Source organism: Canis lupus, chromosome 6, assembly GCF_003254725.2.
Source record: "Canis lupus dingo isolate Sandy chromosome 6, ASM325472v2, whole genome shotgun sequence".
Classification (NCBI taxonomy): domain Eukaryota; kingdom Metazoa; phylum Chordata; class Mammalia; order Carnivora; family Canidae; genus Canis; species Canis lupus.
In genome coordinates, this window is record NC_064248.1 from 55,010,900 (window position 1) to 55,029,469 (window position 18,570).

Sequence of the window (18,570 nt, forward strand, 5' to 3'; positions counted from 1 at the left end):
AGAGGTCAGGACAATCCAATGACAATCGTCACTCTGCTGCCTGTGATGCCTGGGGACAGGAGTTTGTAGCTCACCCAACTGGTAGGCACTGTCACCACTCATTGTGATCTGGAATAGAGACACTTGAAATCTCGAGACAACCTTAAGATTTAGGATTCAAGAATTAGTTTATTTTAATTAAAATAAACCTTTATTTTAGGTAGTCTTCAAAATGATATATTTGTGTCATTTTATAGTCAAAAGTCAGGACATATATGGCGATACTTTCACATACACAAAATTCATTCCATGTCATTTAATTCTAGATACTCTTATCTCAACTTTAATTAAGAGGATTGATTATTAGAGAGCTCAAGATCATCTAACTGGTAAATTACAGAGTTGGAATTCACCCAGATTTGTCTGCCCCATTTTCCATATTGTTTCTGCTACACTTTCTATCACACCACATCTATGATACCTAGGCTTGCTCCTTTATCCAGAAGATGCAGTTGTTTGTGGATCTTATTGTCAAGAGTCTCCACTGGTATAAGCAAAAGTTACAATAAAAAACTACATATAGGGCAGCCCCCGTGGCTCAGTGGTTTAGCGCCGCCTTCAGCCCAGGGCGTGATCCTGGAGACCTGAGATCAAGGCCCACGTCAGGCTCCTACATGGAGCCTGCTTCTCCCTCTGCCTGTGTCTCTGTCTCCCTCTCCTTCTGTGTCTCACATGAAAAATTAAATAAAATCTTTTAAAAAAACCCTCTACATATATTGGTCATATGTCCTACTGATCTAGGATGTCCCTAGCATATTTATACCAATGCTAATCAGGGCAGAACCAAAGGTCAGGGGGCCCCCCTGCCACTCCTCTACCCTTCCCAAGTGCCCTGAGCTCGGGGACATTACTCAGAAGCATGGGACAAACTTTCAGATACTCGATGACAAAAGTGAGTTTCAGGAGATCAATATTTACTTTGCACACAAACAGCTGTGCTCCCTTCAGCTGAGCCATATGAAAGGCTTTATGTGCACCTGGCTGCTTCCTCTTAGAGACTGTATATCAGGTTGGGCTGAGTCCTTCCCATTTCAAATTGTCCTCTCTGCTTATAAACTTCAATTGCCCCAAACAGTAATAATTGTATGGCAATTATGTGACTCCTCAACCCCACCCCCTCCCCCACCCATGGCAGACAGAGAAGGCCAAAGAGACATAATAGGAATGACAGGAACACTAACATTGTCAAGTTTCCATTATGAGCCAGAAGCTTTCAAAATAATCCTGTGAAGTAGTTATTCATACCTAGGTTTTCAGATGAGCCCCCGACCCCCACTCCCACTGAATTATCTACCAAGCTCATACAGCTAATGAGAGGCAGAGCTAAGATTTGAACCTAAGCCTACTTCTCTTAACAGGGATGTGTTCAGGGCTGTGTTTTGTTGCAAAGAGGGGCAAGCTGAAGAATCACTGTAGACCATGAGAACTGTGTTTCAGAGGGGGCCAGGACTCTCCTGCTCACAATGTCTGGCCCTATCCTGCTGAGGTGGGCATGATTTCTGAGCTGCTCTGAGACCCTAAGATCCTTGATGCCTCCTGGCTAACCTTATTAATGAGGGCACCTTATTCTATTTCTCTCTCTCTTTTTTTTAAGAGAGAAAGACAATGGGGGTAGGTGGGGGGCAGAGGGAGAGGGAGAATCTTAAGCAGGATCCACATCCAGTGTGGAGCACAAGATGGGGCTCAAGCTTATGACCCTCAAATCACAACCTGAGCTTAAATGAAGAGTTGGATGCTTAACCAACTGAACCACCCATGTGCCCCTACTTCATTCTAATTCATTTAATGATTGTCTCTTTAATGGTTTTGTAGTTACATTTCATTTAATATAATTTACTCTTCCTCCCATTATGATCAAGGTATTTTTATTCATAACATACTTCTTTCTGACCATAGCTAAATTTATGCTGGTGAGGTAACTAGTGGTGGGGCCCTACGTAGCTTTAGGATGAGGGCTGGTCACCAGAGGAAGTAACCATGTGATTAGATCTGGGGAGGGGGAAAGGGCTGAAAATTGAGTCCAATCACCATTTGCCAATGATTTCATCAACTGTGCCTATAAATGGAACTCCATATAAAAACTTTAAAAACAGAGTTTGGGGAGCTTCCAATTGTTAAACATAATCACATGCTGGGAGCATGGTGTGCCCCTACTCCACCAGGACAAAAACTCCTACAGTAGAGACCTTTCTGGACCTCACCCTATGTACCTCTTCATCTGGTCCAGTTATATTCTTCACAATAAACTGTGATCATAAGTGTAAGTTCCTGAGTTCTGTGTGTTGTTCTAGCAAATTATCAAACCTGAGAGAGTGGGAGGACCATGGAAATCCCCAGTTTTGTAGTCACCTGGACAGAAATACCAGTAGTCTGGGGACTCCATTTGTAGTTGACATCTAAAGTGGGGCAATCTTGTGGGATTGAGCACCTAATGTTACTGTGGGGGTTGCACTGACTTCCAACAGTTAGTATCAACATTGAGTTGAATTGTTGGACACCCACTTGGTATTGGAGAATTGGTTGTTGATAGAAAATGACATACTATGGCTGTAGAAACGTGCCTGGAGCATAGCAGGCACTCAACAAATATCTGCTGAATAGATGAATGGAGGGATGCCATCTCCCCTACAAAGAACTGCCATTAAAGTTCTCCTCTTTTGGTATCATCTTCTTGGGCATCTGTACTTCCTTCCTAATGGCTCCCGGACAATCTGACACATGAATATTTTTGAGGCCCCAACAAGTGCCAGGTACAGAAAGGTACCATCATTGATGAAGTTAGCCAAGAGTTATCAAGGATCTTAGGATCTCAGAGCAGCTCAGAACTCATAGTTACTTACCCACCCTGCCAGGGCAGGGCTGGACACTGGGGACAGGAGAGTCCTGGCCGCCTCTGAAACACAGTCCCTCATGGTCTACAGTGATTCTTCAGCTTGCCCCCACATGCAACAAAATGAACATATCCAAACTTCTGAAGCCTGGACTAATATCACACAGGAAAGACTGGCTCTAAAGACACAGAGTTTGAGAGTCATTCTCAGCAGGAAGCAGATGGAATTATAAGCTGGCAAAGGGCACAATCCTCTATGTTTTCAGCAAACAAGCTTCTCCCACTCACGCATCCAAGAGAGATGGGTCTTTTGGTCTATCTCTTCTCTTAGCTTTTAGCTTCCACACCCAACTCTTTGGGGAATTTTAAAGATTTTACTTACTTACTTATTTATTTATGAGATAGAACAAGCACAAGCTGGGGGAGAAGAAGAGGGAGGGAGGGGGAGAGAAAATCTGAAACAGACTCCTTGTGGAGCATGGAGTCCAATGCAGGACTCAATCTCACAACCTTGAGATCATGACCTGAGCTGAGACCAGGAGTCAGATGCTTAACTAACTGAGCCACCTAGGCACCCTGAGGAATTTTAAAGAAATTTCACTTTTTTTTTAGCTTTTGGATCTGATTTTATTTTTTTTATTGGAGTTCAATTTGCCAACATATAGCATAACACTTAACACACAACATTCACAAGAACAAATTCCAGATAGGGGAAGGTTCTTAACTTAAATATACAACTCCTACATTATTAGAATATTATTGTAATCTAACCATGTTAAAGATAAACTGATATAAATATTTTCAATGTAGGTTAGCAATAATAATATATAAAGGTTAATAAAATACAATACCTATAATATATAAAGAGCTTCTGCAAATTCATATAAACCCTTTGAGCGCAAAGGACAAGAAAGACAAGACTTTTCTTTGTGAGGGTGGCAGGGGCAAAAAAAAAAAAGGCTGGGGGGAGGGGAGGAACAGGTTAAAAAAAAAAAAAAAAAGAGCATCTCCCCCTTCCACTTGACGCCCAGACTGAAATTGGTGCCCCTACTGCAGGCATTGGCAGCAGAAATTGATAGGACATTCAGAAGAGATGTCAAGACTCAGGATCTCAGCAGTGTGGCCTTGGGGGCCCAGTGACAAAGGATGGTTGGCACATGGTGAGTAGATAGATGGCCTTTTCCCCATATCTGCTTGAAACTCGGTGTCCCAGCTCTGCCAACCAAGGATTGGAAACTTTGGAGACTTTGGTGTTTGGCTTCTGTGAACTTCTTCAAGTTTCTATGAACAGCAGATACACAAGAAACACTGGAGTGGGGACAGAGAAGTTACTATGTGAAGGACAACTGACTAGGTTTATGGACACGGGTGAGGCACCCTCTTGGGGACTCCCAGAAAGAACTGGAGGACATTTTAAGGGGCCAGAGAACCTGTTTTTGCATGGGATCCTGCAATAGAAAATGTCTGGGCGTACATATATATGCATTCCTTTTAAAGTCTGGAAGGATTATGGTTTTCTTAGGGAAGTGGGATTATAAGAGGAGGCAGGAAATTCCACCCTCTATTATATACACTTCTGGGATGTTTAAATTTTTGTAAGGAACATATATTACTTTCATAATAGTAACAAACGAGAAGACAGTCCCATTTAGAAAAACAAGCACACACAAAAAACACCAGATACGGCATTTGGCTTTCAGAGATTGAAAGTGTGAGGGTGACAGACAGCAGAGCTCATGATCACACCGAGAGTATGCTGCAGCCTGTGGCAGGCAATGGAGCACAGAGCAGCGGAATGCACGGGAGCTTCTGTAGCCCCAGTGTCTGGAACTGAACCATGTCCGAAGGCAAAAGCTGGTTTGGTGGCCAGCATGGAGTGCCAGGGTTAGTTATTATCCCTGGCATAGAGGCCGGACTTGTTCTGCCTCCAGAGTTTAAACATATACCCCCCCCACACACACACACCCCTTCTTTTGTAGGCAGTCCCCACAGGGTTCAAAGGGTTTCTCTTTTACACACATTGAGGCTGTAAGCAAGAGATGGAATCCAGGTCTCTCATCCTGCTGCTCTCATGAGAATGTCCGATGTCTTCATCAAGATTCACAAGGTGCGGCCCCTGACTTCCTCTCCAGCCTACCTCTCCCCTCTTCCAGCTCTTGTTCCAGGCAATAAACTAAGTGCTGTCCCCAAACTGTCACCTCTTGAGCCTGTAGCCCCTCCCTCCCTTGCCCCTTCACTCCTTCCTCCATTCCCAGCTGCATTATTCCCCCCCTCGCAGAGTCTTCCCGGGGCCCCCCAGAGTAAGATACCATCAACGGTGCTCCCGGAACACCCGGAGTCCTCCCCTGACACATTCCCACCGGGTAGAAGGTCGCCTGAATGCTCGCCCACGGCCCCCCCAGCTGCCGGCCGACCCTGTGAGGGCGATAGCCTGCATCAGGCCAGTAGCCTCCCGACCCTTCACACAAGCTCAGGTCAGTGCCTCTGTGCTCTCACGACGCTCCTGCAAGCTCCTCAGAGTCCCCGGGGGAAGAGGGTGGCAGTATCTGCCCCTGCTGAAGCATCTCACCCTGGAAGAGAGACCTCAACATCCAACATGCCAACAGAGATGATGGCACTGCAGACCTGCCACACAGTTCTCAGGTGTGGATTTACTGAGAGTAAAGAGGAGCTACAGGGCCCGGCAGGGCAGAGAAGAGCAAGCGAACCAGGGGCCCAGAGCTCTGATTCTGAGCCCATGCCCAGTTCTGGGACTTTGGGCAAATCCCTTCACCTCTCTGACCCGTCCACCCAGGCCCGTGAAGCCAAGGGCTGGGCCCAGTGCTGGCCACAGTCCTGGGCGGGGAGGGAGGAGAGGAGCCCACCCACCTGAAAAGCACCTCAGTTGGGCTCCACTCAACCTTGACCTCAGCCCCAGGTACAGCCCGACTCCAATCCTCCTCCCTAAATCCAACACCCCTCCACTGGACACTCACAGTCTGGGCCACGGGGCAAAAATCCCCCCAAGGCCCTTGCGGTTGGTGCTTCTCACAAACAAGCAAAGTGAGACTGGATTGGTACCTGTCCTTGAAGGGGAAGGACACGTGCCTCCTTGAACCCCTTTCCCCACAGTGCCAGCTGTGCTTGGACCTTACTTCAACCAAAACCAGGCAATCACCCGGCCCAGGGTGCTAGGCTGTCACCAGCCTGAGCCTCCCTCCCTGAGACAACTCTGGAGGCAAATCGACAGCCCCCTTCCAGGGCACTGGGGTGGCAAGGCCGCTGACCCGGTTATAAGGAGAGGAACCCATCTATTCCCACCAATTTCAGCGAGCTGGGGGCGGGGAGGAGAGCATGCACTGAGGTGCTCTCCCCTACAATGCACGTGAGCGTGGCATTGCTCACATGGGAGTTCAAGTCCCAATTCTGCTGCTCTCAACTTATTTAACTTTGGACCAGATATCCGCCTCTGTGCATCTGGTTCACATCTGTAGAGTAGGGAGGTAATGCCCGCCCTGGCCTACCTAGAAGGGCTGTTGGGAGCCCTGGATGAAAGCCTGTCAAACCTCTAGCACGGGGCCTGCCGAGCGCACACGCAGTGCTTAGCAACTGCTGGCAGCCTGGAAATGCCCGGCATGGAGCAAGGGGGCTTGAGTTTCTAAAGAGCTTCCCCATGGGGGATCCCTGGGTGGCTCGCGGTTGAGCACCGCCTTCAGCCCAGAGCCTGATCCTGGAGACCTCGGATCGAGTCCCACATCGGGCTCCCTGCATGGAGCCTGGTTCTCCCTCTGCCTGTGTCTCTGCCTCTCTCTGTGTATCTCATGAATAAATAAATAAAATCTTTAAAAAGAAAGAAAAGAAAAAGAACTTCCCCATGTATCATGATCAGGCCCAAATCCTGATCCCACAGCCCAGAATTCGGGTCCTGTCCTGTCGGGCTGCCTCACTGCCCCCTAGTGGCAGCTGCTTGTGGTGACACAGCTGGGAGCTCAGGATTGTGACCGTGAAACCCCGCCTGCAGAGAGCAGCCTGCTGCTGGGCCCGGGGGCAGGCCCCAGCGGTGACCCCGGAGTCCCCCCAGCTCACATCAGCCCAGGCGGCAGGGCCCTGAGGTCAGGCTGTCCAATTACAAGTGACTAACTTGGAGCCTGTGGTGCCTGTGCCCCAGGGAGCTTTTGCTTACTCACTGCAGAACCTTCAGAATAGTTACTTTTTAATCTCATGAAAAGTCCCTGCAGTCGCTTTGTGGGAGGCTGAGGACCAGGAAGTTAGGAACACCCTCCGAGTCCGTGATAATGAATGGCCCTTGGACAGAGAGGTGAGTCTTCTGGGCGCCTCTGCAGCTCGGGGCCAATAAACCTTTTTGTTTTGTTTGGATTGGTCTTAGTTTCTTATATTTAAATAAAACCGAAGGATCAAGATGAGGGCAGGCAATAGAGCAAATAAAGACTAACACCCCACACGTCAGTGAGGGTCCTCAGCCAAACTTTCCGTGGCTTGGTTAATAAATAAGCCAGTGATGAAGCTGTTCTAGCACATTCTAATCTGTAGCTCGGAGGGATCCTCCTCAATACAAAGGGACATAGACACTAGATTAGTAGCTTCGGTCCCTATCCACTTACTTCCCTGTGTCTGCAGCATGTGGTAGGTGACAAGACCACCTCCAACCCCAAAGTCACTTCTGGGACACCTCCGGGACCAGAAAGGATCCAGAGGCCAAGAGAAGCTTCTAGGGTCCTGCTGAACAAAACTGGCCCATGAGGGCAGGGCGTACACCCGGCAGTATGCCAACTACTTTCCATATATCTTTTCAGTGAATCCTCATAACCATGGAACTCTTCTTAGTAGGAAAGCTCAGAGAGGTTAAGCGGCATGTTCAAGAAACTGGCAGAAATAATCTTAAACTGCACAACCTAATATGGGAGAGTATCATATAATACTGCTTTTACCATTTTACAACAAATTACAAGTGATGGAGTATTTCCAAAGAGTAGGAAATTAGTGAGCAGTGGAGTTGTTTGGGAAGGTGTGGAAAAGGGGAAGGATTTGGAGGGCCCCGGGGTAAGGGGAAGAAGCAGGATCCCGTGTGCTGGGGGAGGAGCCCTACATGTGCAAGAAGCATGTCTCTTCCCAAGTAGTTCTCCTCAATCAACCCCTGCTGACATTCTGTTCTCACCGCAGACCTTGGGAGCTGGACTGTCTGGATCAGAATCCTGGCTCTCCCACATGCTAACAATGTGACCCTGGGAAAGTCACTTAACCCCTAAGTCTCTTAGTTTCCTCACGTATACAGTGGTGATGCCTACAGTACCCCCCAAGAGGATTAAGGGAATGCACGTTTGTGTGGATTCATGTTTAAGTGAATTCACTGTGTTTCTGATTAGCCAGGGAGTCCTTTGCATATGTTAGTACTACAGACTGTAGTGACAATGAAACAAACGGATACAATAAGACGTAGGTGCTCCCTACAGCAAGGGTCCTACAGCTGTTTCAGGAGGCACAGGAGGGATGCATAACCCAGAAAGGAGGGCTCCCCAAAAGGTGTCATACTTTAAGCAGAGACTGAAAGAGTCAGATAAACACAGGGAGGGGATGTGAGGACAGGGAGAAGAGTGTTCCAGAATGAAGGAACAGCATAGGCAAAGGCGTGTAGGCAGTCCATGTTTTCTTTTGCAAGTTTGCTTCATTTAAAGAAATAAACCAGAAGTCAGTTGCCAAATGACGGTTATTACACAATTTGTACTGTGCCTTTACCATTAATGTACAAACAGCAAACAATTCAGATTCAGATGACAAAGAGCAAGTCAGAACTGAATTTATCTTTGAAGCTGATACCGACGAAGTCAGTACGGCTCATGAGGTTCTCTTTATTTTCAATAGGAAACAGACATTTATGGACCTCACAATTTTGGGTTAATTGGATCATTTCTTAGCAGATTTCTGATCTGTAAGAGAAGACATAGCAGAGTCTTGGTTTTTACTTCCCACCTTTGTCACCAGCACAGCATCTTGCATGTGGTAGTTAGGTAACAAATGCCTTTTTTTCTTTTACACTCAAATGCACTTAAATTTTCATTTGTATCCTAAGTGTATTTTTTTTAACAAATGGTTTTTAGACAGTGAATGTTACAATGAATTTTACCAATGCCCAATGCTTCTCTTCCTTGCAAATCACACAAGTCAAGTTTGGGCCTGCCTCTGATCTCTTAGAGCAGCAGGCTAATCTCCAAGATGACCTCACTGCAGAGCTGTATTTTATTATCAGCTAACAAATCTCAGCATGAACCGAGAGCGAAGGTTAGAAAGACAATAAAAATACAAACAAGCCATGATTGTACAAGTCAAGTCAGTTTGGAGAACCAGCTGGACCTATGATTAGATTTTAATTTTAAGAAAACTGTGGCAGAAGAAATCTTCCCAGCAAATAAGAATCCTTCTCAGAAGGCCAGCAAAGCCTTTTGATCTTTTTTTAAAAGATTTTTAAAATAATTAATTAATTAATTGAGAGAGTGTGTGCAGGGGGAGGGGTGGAAGGAGAGAGAATCTCAGACATTGAGCTGAGCAAGGAGCCCTTCTTGGGATTCAATCTCATGACCCTGAGATAATGACCTGAGCTGAAATCAAAAGTAAGATGCTTAACTAACTGAGCTACCCAGGCACCCCTTATTTTTTTAAGACTTATTTATCTATTTGAGGGGTGGAAGGGCAGAGGGAGGAGGAAAGAGAATCCTGAGGCAGACTCCACCATTGAGCACAGAGCCTGGCATGGGGCTTGATCCCAGGACCCTGAGATCATGAGCTGAGCTGAAATCAAGAGCCAGGCGCCTCCAGCAAAGCCTTTTTCTTAATAACAAGTAAGGATTTGTAATTCCTGAAATAATAAACAAAGGAAATGGATTTTAAAATTCATCTAAGCCATGGATTTTCAAACAGGTTTTGCCTAAGGGGAACCTTTGTTCAAACTAGATATTACCAAGATGGGTAAACAAACAAAACACACCAAGACAGAGCTGCTCTGGTGAAAGGCAGGATCCAGGCCCCAGTTCTAGCTGCCACCCCCTACCCCTGAGCACTTCTAAAACTACTCGTTGTAGTCTAACCCACTGCCCCTGTCATTTTACAGAAAAAAAGCCTGAGGCTAAGAAGAAAACATTTGACTTGTCCTAGGTCACACAGCTAGTTGCTAGCAGAGCCAAGATAAGTTCCTTAGGTCTACTGCTCCAAATTCAGTGGCCCTTCCATGACACCACGCAGACAGGGGGGGAAATATGCTTACTCACATGGAGAGGGGACTGATGGGAAGTAGAGCAGGAGAAGAAGAACTGCCCTGCCAAATGCAGAGAGGGACAGGCAAAGGCATGCAGTGGCTACTAGCTATTTGGGGGCCCCAAGATGCACACTTAAATGAGAAGGTAGCAAAGTCCATCTTTCTGCTGGACATCAAAGCCGGGGATGACTTAGTTGCCATGTTCAGCTCAACAGACATTAGCCAAGCATCTATTAGGGCAGTGTGCTGGATAGGGCAGTACAAAAGTAAGCCAGCCACCATCCCAGTGCTCCAGGTCTAGTACAGAAAACAGACTGGAAACCCCAATTAGAGTGTGAGACTGCAGTCGCAGACCTGCAGGATAGCTACACAGGTAGAGGAAGGGATGAACAGAGGAGTTCACTGGGAGAAGCAAAGATGGCCTAGAAGGAAAGACACCCGTGCAGTGTTTCCAAGGGTGAGTTTGTCACCAGGCAGGCAGGAGAGGACGGGCGTCTCATTCAGAGAGTACAGAAACAGGTTTTAAACCGAGACAAAAGATACCCATTTGCAGTTTAGAAAGATCACCAAGGTGGCATTTGTGGAAATCCACAGCACAGGGGCAGCCCCGGTGGCCCAGCGGTTCAGCACCGCCTTCGGCCCAGGGCGTGATCCTGGAGACCTTGGATCGAGTCCCACATCGGGCTCCCTGCACGGAACCTGCTTCTCCCTCTGCCTGTGTCTCTGCCTCTCTCTCTGTCATGAATAAATAAAATATTAAAAAAAAATAAAGAAATCCACAGCACAAAGAGGCTTCTGCACGGGTTGAACAGAGGGGACCAAAAGCAGGAATGGAAAATTGGTGGTTTTCACAAAGAAAATCAGCATGGGTGCGGGGGAGCCATAAAGGAGGCCTGGAGGGCTCCCCTGGCTCCCATGGTCCCTGGAGAAACTTGTAGAAGGTGGTACACCAAGTGAGATACAGAATAGTTTAGGAGGGAAAACAGGGAGCCAGGTTTAGCTGCCAAGAGCTGGAGGTGCCATTGGGCTCTCCAAGTGAAGGTGTCCAGCAAGGAGGTGGACCATCGTCAGATGGTGCACACAGCACAGGGCTCTAACTTCTAAAGGATAGACCACTTGCCTGTTTCCTCTGTGTGTACAGAACTTGTTTTAGCCCCCTCTCCAAGAGCTTTCAATAACTAGAATTTACTGAAATTGTGTGTTAGATGTTTTCTTTTTCCCTAAGCTATCTAGCAGAATCCAAACCCTATCAACTTCTACCACAAGTTAGCTGGAGAATGCAGCCACACCCCAGAGAAACTGCTTCTTCTGTTATATCTGAATTAGCAAGCACATTTATTTGAAGCAATAATAAAGACACAGTAAAAAAAATAAAAATAAAAATAAAAATAAATTTTAAAAAATAATAATAAAGACACAGGACACTGAAAAGTGTAGAGCATCTGTCCAATTTTGTTTTGTCCCATTCTTTTATGGAATAAAATTATCACCTTCTTGTCGTGAGCAAGAAAAGTAAGATATAATGAAAGTAAATATACAGTTGCCTAAATCCTGCAATTACTCTGAATAGAACTGAGTAACACCATTAGTCATCCGATCCTGTCTTCGCCAAGTAGCCTACTGCATTCAGATGGTCTGAAACTCCAGAGGATGGGAGATATTGGGATAGAGCATCTCAGCTCCAGGAGCTAATAACTGATTGGCAAATACAAAAATGAGAATTTAAAGACATATGTGACAAAGGATAATAGAAATTAAATGTCATAAAAGTTCAGAGGTAGGAAATAGGAAGTTTGGGGGGGTGGTTGAGACCTTATTTTTTTAAATATTTTATTTATTTATTCATGAGAGACACAGAGAGAGAGATGCAGAGACACAGGCAGAGAGAGAAGCAGGCTCCATGTAGGGAGCCTGACGTGGGACTTGACCCTGGGACTCCAGGACCACGTGCTGTGGGCTGAAGGCAGGTGCTCAACCGCTGAGCCACCCAGGGATCCCGAGATCTTATTTTTAAGTAATCTTTACACCCAATGTGGGGGTTACAACCCCGAAATCAAGAGTCACGTGCTCCATGGACTCAGCCAGCCAGGCACTCCCAGAAATAGAAAGTGTAGCCAGAGTATGAGGAAACATACCATGGAGAAGAGGTGCCATGGAAGCTTAGTGTGAAAGGAGGAGGTGGGTTCAAGTGCCCAATCAAGGGGAAGGCAGCTAGGGAGGAGGAGGACTGGGTGTTGCAGGAAGGAGCAGAGGGTTCCCATGTGGGAGTGACCTGGGACAGGACTGGAGGGCCTCTGAGGGCTTTCAGTCTTGTTGGACTTTAATACGGCGGTCATGGCAATCCCAGAAGGGGCTCTGAGCAGAAAAGGGCACGGAGCATTGGAGGGGGCTGCTAACCAGTCCTACCCACAGGGAAGAAAAGAGTGGGAGCATGGGCAGAGTGGTGCAGAACAGAGGCCAGGGGGTGTGGAGAAGGGCGTGGGAGACGGCTGGAGAAGCCAGCTGTATGCACTTCTCAATTCCCAACCCTGCCCTCACTCTAAGAAGTGAACACTGTCCTGAATTTTGTGACTACTGCTTCTTTCCTTTATTTTCTACTTTTAATACCTGTGTATGCATCCTCAAATGGTATGGCATAGTTTTATCAATATAAATGAACTCATACTAGAAGATTAAAATAAATGAAGTAAAATAAAATAACATGATTGTGTGCCACTGGGTGGAAGACAGATAAATAGAATTGAACGCCTAGAAACAAACCCAAATATGTATATGAATTAGATTATATCTATTTCATGTCCTGTATCCAAAAAAAAATCCAAATGAATAAAGATTTACTGTAGAAACTGAAGCAATGAAAATACTAGCAGAAAACAGGAGATATTTATGTTACCTTGTGATAGAAAGGCCTTTCTAAGCATAACACCAAAGGCTGAGGCCATAAAGGAAAAAAAATGTCAGATTTGTTTATAAAGAAATAAAAAGCTTCCATAAATCAATAAACACAGTAACCAAAATTACAAAGAAAATGCAAAATAGGGGGAATTATATATGACATAAGACTAACAAAGCAATCATGTCCTTAGTTCTTACAAATCAGTAAGAAAATAAAACATTACAGTAGAAAAGTGGCTAGGGCATTGTGTCAGTTAGCTATTGCCACCAAAAATCAATAATAAACAGCCCCAAAATTCACTGTCAAAAACATTCATTCTCACTTATGTTGTGCAGATCACTAAAGTTGTTTGGGCATTGGATTCAGCTGGGCTTGTCACAAGATGCAGGTTAGGTCCAGGTCTCATCCTTTTGGCCAGGAGGCTGGCCAGAGCATGTTCTCCTCACAGTAAGGGCAGAAGACGAACAGAGCGCTGGCCACCACCCAAGCACATTTTAGACCTTTAGCCTCCTATCTTCCACTAACATTGCATGAGCAAGTCACATGGCAAACTCCAACCTTACTGCGGTGTGTAAACAGATTCCACTGCTAAGGGGAGGGAGAGTAATCAATATCTGATGAGTAATCCAAACCATGCCAGGTGCCATAGACTGAATGCTGTGCCCCCCTTCCTTTCCCCCTGCAATCATATCTATCCTAACACCCAATGTGATGGGAAGAGGAGGCAGGACCTTTGGAAGGGGACTAGGTCATGACGGGGGCATCCTCATGAATGAGATGCAGTAGTGCCCTTAAAAAAGAGATCCTAGAGAACTCCCTCAATGCTTTTGCTTTGTGAGGACATGAAAAGAGGGCATCTATGAACCAGGAAACAGATCCTCACCAGACACTGAAATGCTAGTGCCCTGTTCTTGGACTTACAGCCTCCAGAACTGTGAGAAATAAATTTCTGTTGTTTATAAGTCCCTCAATCTATAGTAACTTGTTATAGAAGCTTGAATGACCTAAGACAGCTGATATATTTTTTTAAACATTTTATTTATTTATTCATAGAGACACAGAGAGAGAGAGGCAGAAACACAGGCAGAGGGAGAAGCAGTCTCCATGCAGGGAGCCGGATGTGGGACTCACATTAATAAATAAATAAATTTTTAAAAAATTAAAAAATAAAAGTATGCAGATGAATATTTATTACCATAGAAATATTTGCAACATAGTAAATACAAATAGATTATGAAACAGTTCAAAAGTATGATCGTGTTTTGTTTTAAAAATAAATATGGGGAAAAAAATAAAATTAAATAAATAAACAAATAAATAAATAAATAAATATGGGGATCCCTGGGTGGCTCGGCGGTTTAGTGCCTACCTTTGGCCCAGGGTGCAATCCTAGAGTCCCGGGATCGAGTCTCACATCGGGCTCCTGGCATGGAGCCTGCTTCTCCCTTCTCCTGTGTCTCTGCCTCTCTCTCTCTCTCTCTCTACATCTATCATAAATAAATAAATAAATAAATAAATAAATAAATAAATAAATAAATATTTAAAAAGAATAAATATGTACAAAAATAAATATGTATATATATTATATATGTGCAAAAAATGTCTAGACAGAGACATATCCTAGTACAATGGTGATTTCCAGATGGTAGGATATGGACTTTATTCTCATTTATTTTAAATTTTCTATAATAAATAAGCATTAATTTTGTCATAAGAAAAATGCTGGTTTAGAAATGTTAAAGTAGGGTTTATTTTATTTTTATGGTTTACTTATTTATTTTAGAAAGAGAGAGAAAGAGCCTGTGTGCCAGATGGGAAGGGCAGAGGGAGAAAGAGTCCCAAGCAGACTCTCAGCTAAGCATGAAGCCAGAAACAGGCCCTAGGGCTCAACAGGGGGCTCAATCTCACAACCCTGAGATCAGTTCCAGAGTCAAAACTAAGAGACACCTAACTGACTGTACCATCCAGGTGCCCCTGCTTAAAAGTAGTTTTAATAACATAATAATGTCTTCTATGATATTAAGTTTTCTAAAATAAAGGAAGATGGTTGCTGACAGCATGAATGGTAGTGATGTAAAAACATGTATTTGAAAAAACAAAGTAGGTACCTTTCAGTACTATAATTTTTCTTCTTTCTACTTTTCTGCATAGCCCAAATGTTCTTTTTTTTATTTTTTTTTAATTTTATTTTATTTATGATAGTCACACACACACACACACACACACACAGAGAGAGGCAGAGACATAGGCAGAGAGAGAAGCAGGCTCCATGCACCGGGAGCCCGACGTGGGATTCGATCCCGGGTCTCCAGGATCACGCCCTGGGCCAAAGGCAGGCGCTAAACCGCTGCGCCACCCAGGGATCCCCTAGCCCAAATGTTCTGCAATGAAATTACATTCTTTTTATAATTAAAAAGAAATTTTAAAGAACAACACTGGCAAAATAATTAGGATTCCTTAACAAATTGAATTGTCCCTGTGGTCAGTTGTCAAAATACATTATAGAACACCAATCGTTCTCAGATTGCAGGGACCCTAGGAGACACCTGGAAGATTCTGACAATCCAAAATAGTATGAGGTGAATATGAATAGCTCAACCCAGTATCTTCTAGTAAGGACCAATTTCTCATTATGTCTCTAAATACCATAATACTGTTTCTTTTCTTTTATCTCTGAATTTCAGCTCTTATGATAATAACCTTTTGCTTTCTCAGTAGCCAGTAACTCAGAAGAGTCCTTTTTGGGAAATAGGCTAGCCCGTGGAAAAGAGCATCATCCCATCCAGTTCCTCTACTTCCCACATGATATCCTGACGGCACCTGCCTGAGCTCCCCCTGTTGCTTACTGTCGAGCCCCTGCCCCTGCTTTTGCTCTCCAGGCTCCAGATTCCCCAGCAGCTCCCGGGGTTCTCCAACGCTTTCAGTTCTTCAATGATAATTCTTCACTTATTCTGCCTTCAGTCTGTGTTCACCTTGGGGTGGGGTCATCACCAGGGATGGTGAAGATCTGAGCTACCACACTGGGCTGTGCACTGGCAGCTTAGACCAGACCCTAAAGTTCACGGGCCCCCAGACTTCCTTATATCTATCTGGCAATTTAATGAAAGCCCAAAGGCATCTCAACGCTACTAGTCAGATTTTAAATACAGCTTATCCAGAGTTCACAAGTATTAGTAAGTTTTGAATACATTTGAAGGTAATTTCTTTCATCATCTAGTATTTCCTCAGGGATTTTGAATGAAACTTTGAGGAAGGCAGCCAACAGACTGATCTGTACGATCATATGGATCATATGAAATATTATATAGAAATAACTAATACTAGAAACCAGTAAGTATATTTTTAGAATCCTTGCCCAATAGTCTGGTATTTTCTCAGTAAATTATGCAAAAAATATGTATGCTCCTATGATAGTTGCCATTTATTAAGCTATATATTGTATACATTATGCTAAGAATCTTACATAGATTATCTCATTTACGTAATAACTGTATGAATTGAGCACTAGTGTTAGCCCAATTTTCTGGATGAGAAAACTGAGGCTTAGAGAGAATAAAAATTTTACCCAAACCTATTCTGATGCCTGGTGTTGGAGCTAGGGTTTGAACTACGGTTGTGAGTATTGCAATATTCTGATCCAATATTCTTGCTCTCTTACCAATTCTACTAGAATGATTCTCTGGCTAGCCATCATCTATCATTCATCTATGAATATAATCTTCAAAATGCACATCAAAATCATGAGCTTTTCCCTATTTTTAATCTTCCTAGAACTTTGCTATTATATTTTTATATAAAAAATATATTTAGGGCAGCCTGGGTGGCTCAGTGGTTTAGCGCCGCCTTCAGTCCAAGGCCTGATCCTGGAGACCCGGGATCGAGTCCCACGTCGGGCTCCCGGTGCGTGGAGCCTGCTTCTCCCTCTGCCTGTGTCTCTGCCTCTCTCTCTCTCTCATGAATAAGTAAATAAAATCTTAAAAATATATATATACATATACATATATATGGCTCAGTGGTTGAGCATCTGCCCTCAGCTTAGGGCACAATCCCAGGTCCCAGGATCGAGTCCCACATTGGGCTTCCTGCAAGGAGCCTGCTTCTCCCTCTATGTCTCTGCCTCTCTCTTTCTGTGCCTCTCATGAATAAATAAACAAAATCTTTAAAAATAAATATATAAATAAACTAAGTGTCCTTCCAGAACTCATCCTGTGTTACAATAAGAAGGGTGAGCAATCAGGAGGTTGCCCTGAATCTGCTGAGTTTGAGACAATATTACTCTCGTTTTGATCCAGGGATAAGTGGCCAAAACTGCCTCCTGACACCTGTGAAGCTGGGGATAGGACATCAGACCATGGCTGATGTTGAGCAAAACTCAACAGCTAAAGATGCAGGAAGATGTCCTCCAACACACTCTAGCTTTGAAAGTTAAAACTAGCACATGGAATTCACATCATCTAATTTTTACCTAGAAGAAGAGCTGTAAGAGATGCTGAGAATTACAGTGTTTAGCTTCCAGCCTCTGCCATACAGAAAGGCACCCTAGAAGGAATTTGGGGATTGAGTGCCAACCAAAGATTTCTACCACAGAGCGCATTATCAAATACTGTAGCATGGAGTTCTACAGCAATGAGGCAGACCAGTCTGTTCCATGGGCTAACCCCCACTTCAGTAACTGAGCAGCAGTCTCCAGCCCTTCATGGAATGTTGTCTAACACACTCCATTGGAACTGCTACAGAAACAGGAACAAAGAGAGAAGAAAGTTGGCTTGTGAATTTTTAAAAACATGTCTAAATTACCTCTTGCTAAAAGCTTGTTCGTCTCTGGGAGTTACATATTGGCAATAAACATGTGTTAGCTGCCTTGATTAAACATGTTTTAAGGCCCCCCCCCAAAAAAGACAGGAATTAGCAATGTTCTTGTCTGTGTGTCAACAGAGACTAGATAATTTAATATAATAACACAACAAAAATGCTTGATACAATATTAATTTTAAAGGCATGCAAAATCACATAGAGCATGATCACTGTATCATAAAACAATGAAATCTTACGGGTAATGAAAGAATAACAAGATACATTTACCCATTAGGCTGGCAAAAATTGAAAAGACAGATAATATCTAGTGTTAGTGATTGTGGGAGGAAATAGGTAGTCTTGTGCAATTTATTATTTTTTTCAAAGATTTATTTATTCATGAGACACAGAGAGAGAGAGAGAGAGAGAGAGAGAGACAGAGACAGAGACATAGGCAGAGGGAGAAGCAGGCTCCATGCTGGGAGCCTGACATGGGACTCAATCCTGGGACTCCAGGATCACACCCCGGGCTGAAGGCGGCGCTAAACCACTGGGCCACAGGGGCTGCCCAGTCTTGTCCAATTTAGATTTGAGTGTAATTGGTTCAGCAGTAGCTATTGGAGTAGGAAATGGGTACACCTGGTGGCTCAGCTGTTGAGCGCCTGCCTTTGGCCCAGGGCATGATCCTACGGTCCCGGGATCGAGCCCCACACTGGCCTCCCTGCATGGAGCCTGCTTCTCCCTCTGCCTATGTCTCTGCCTCTC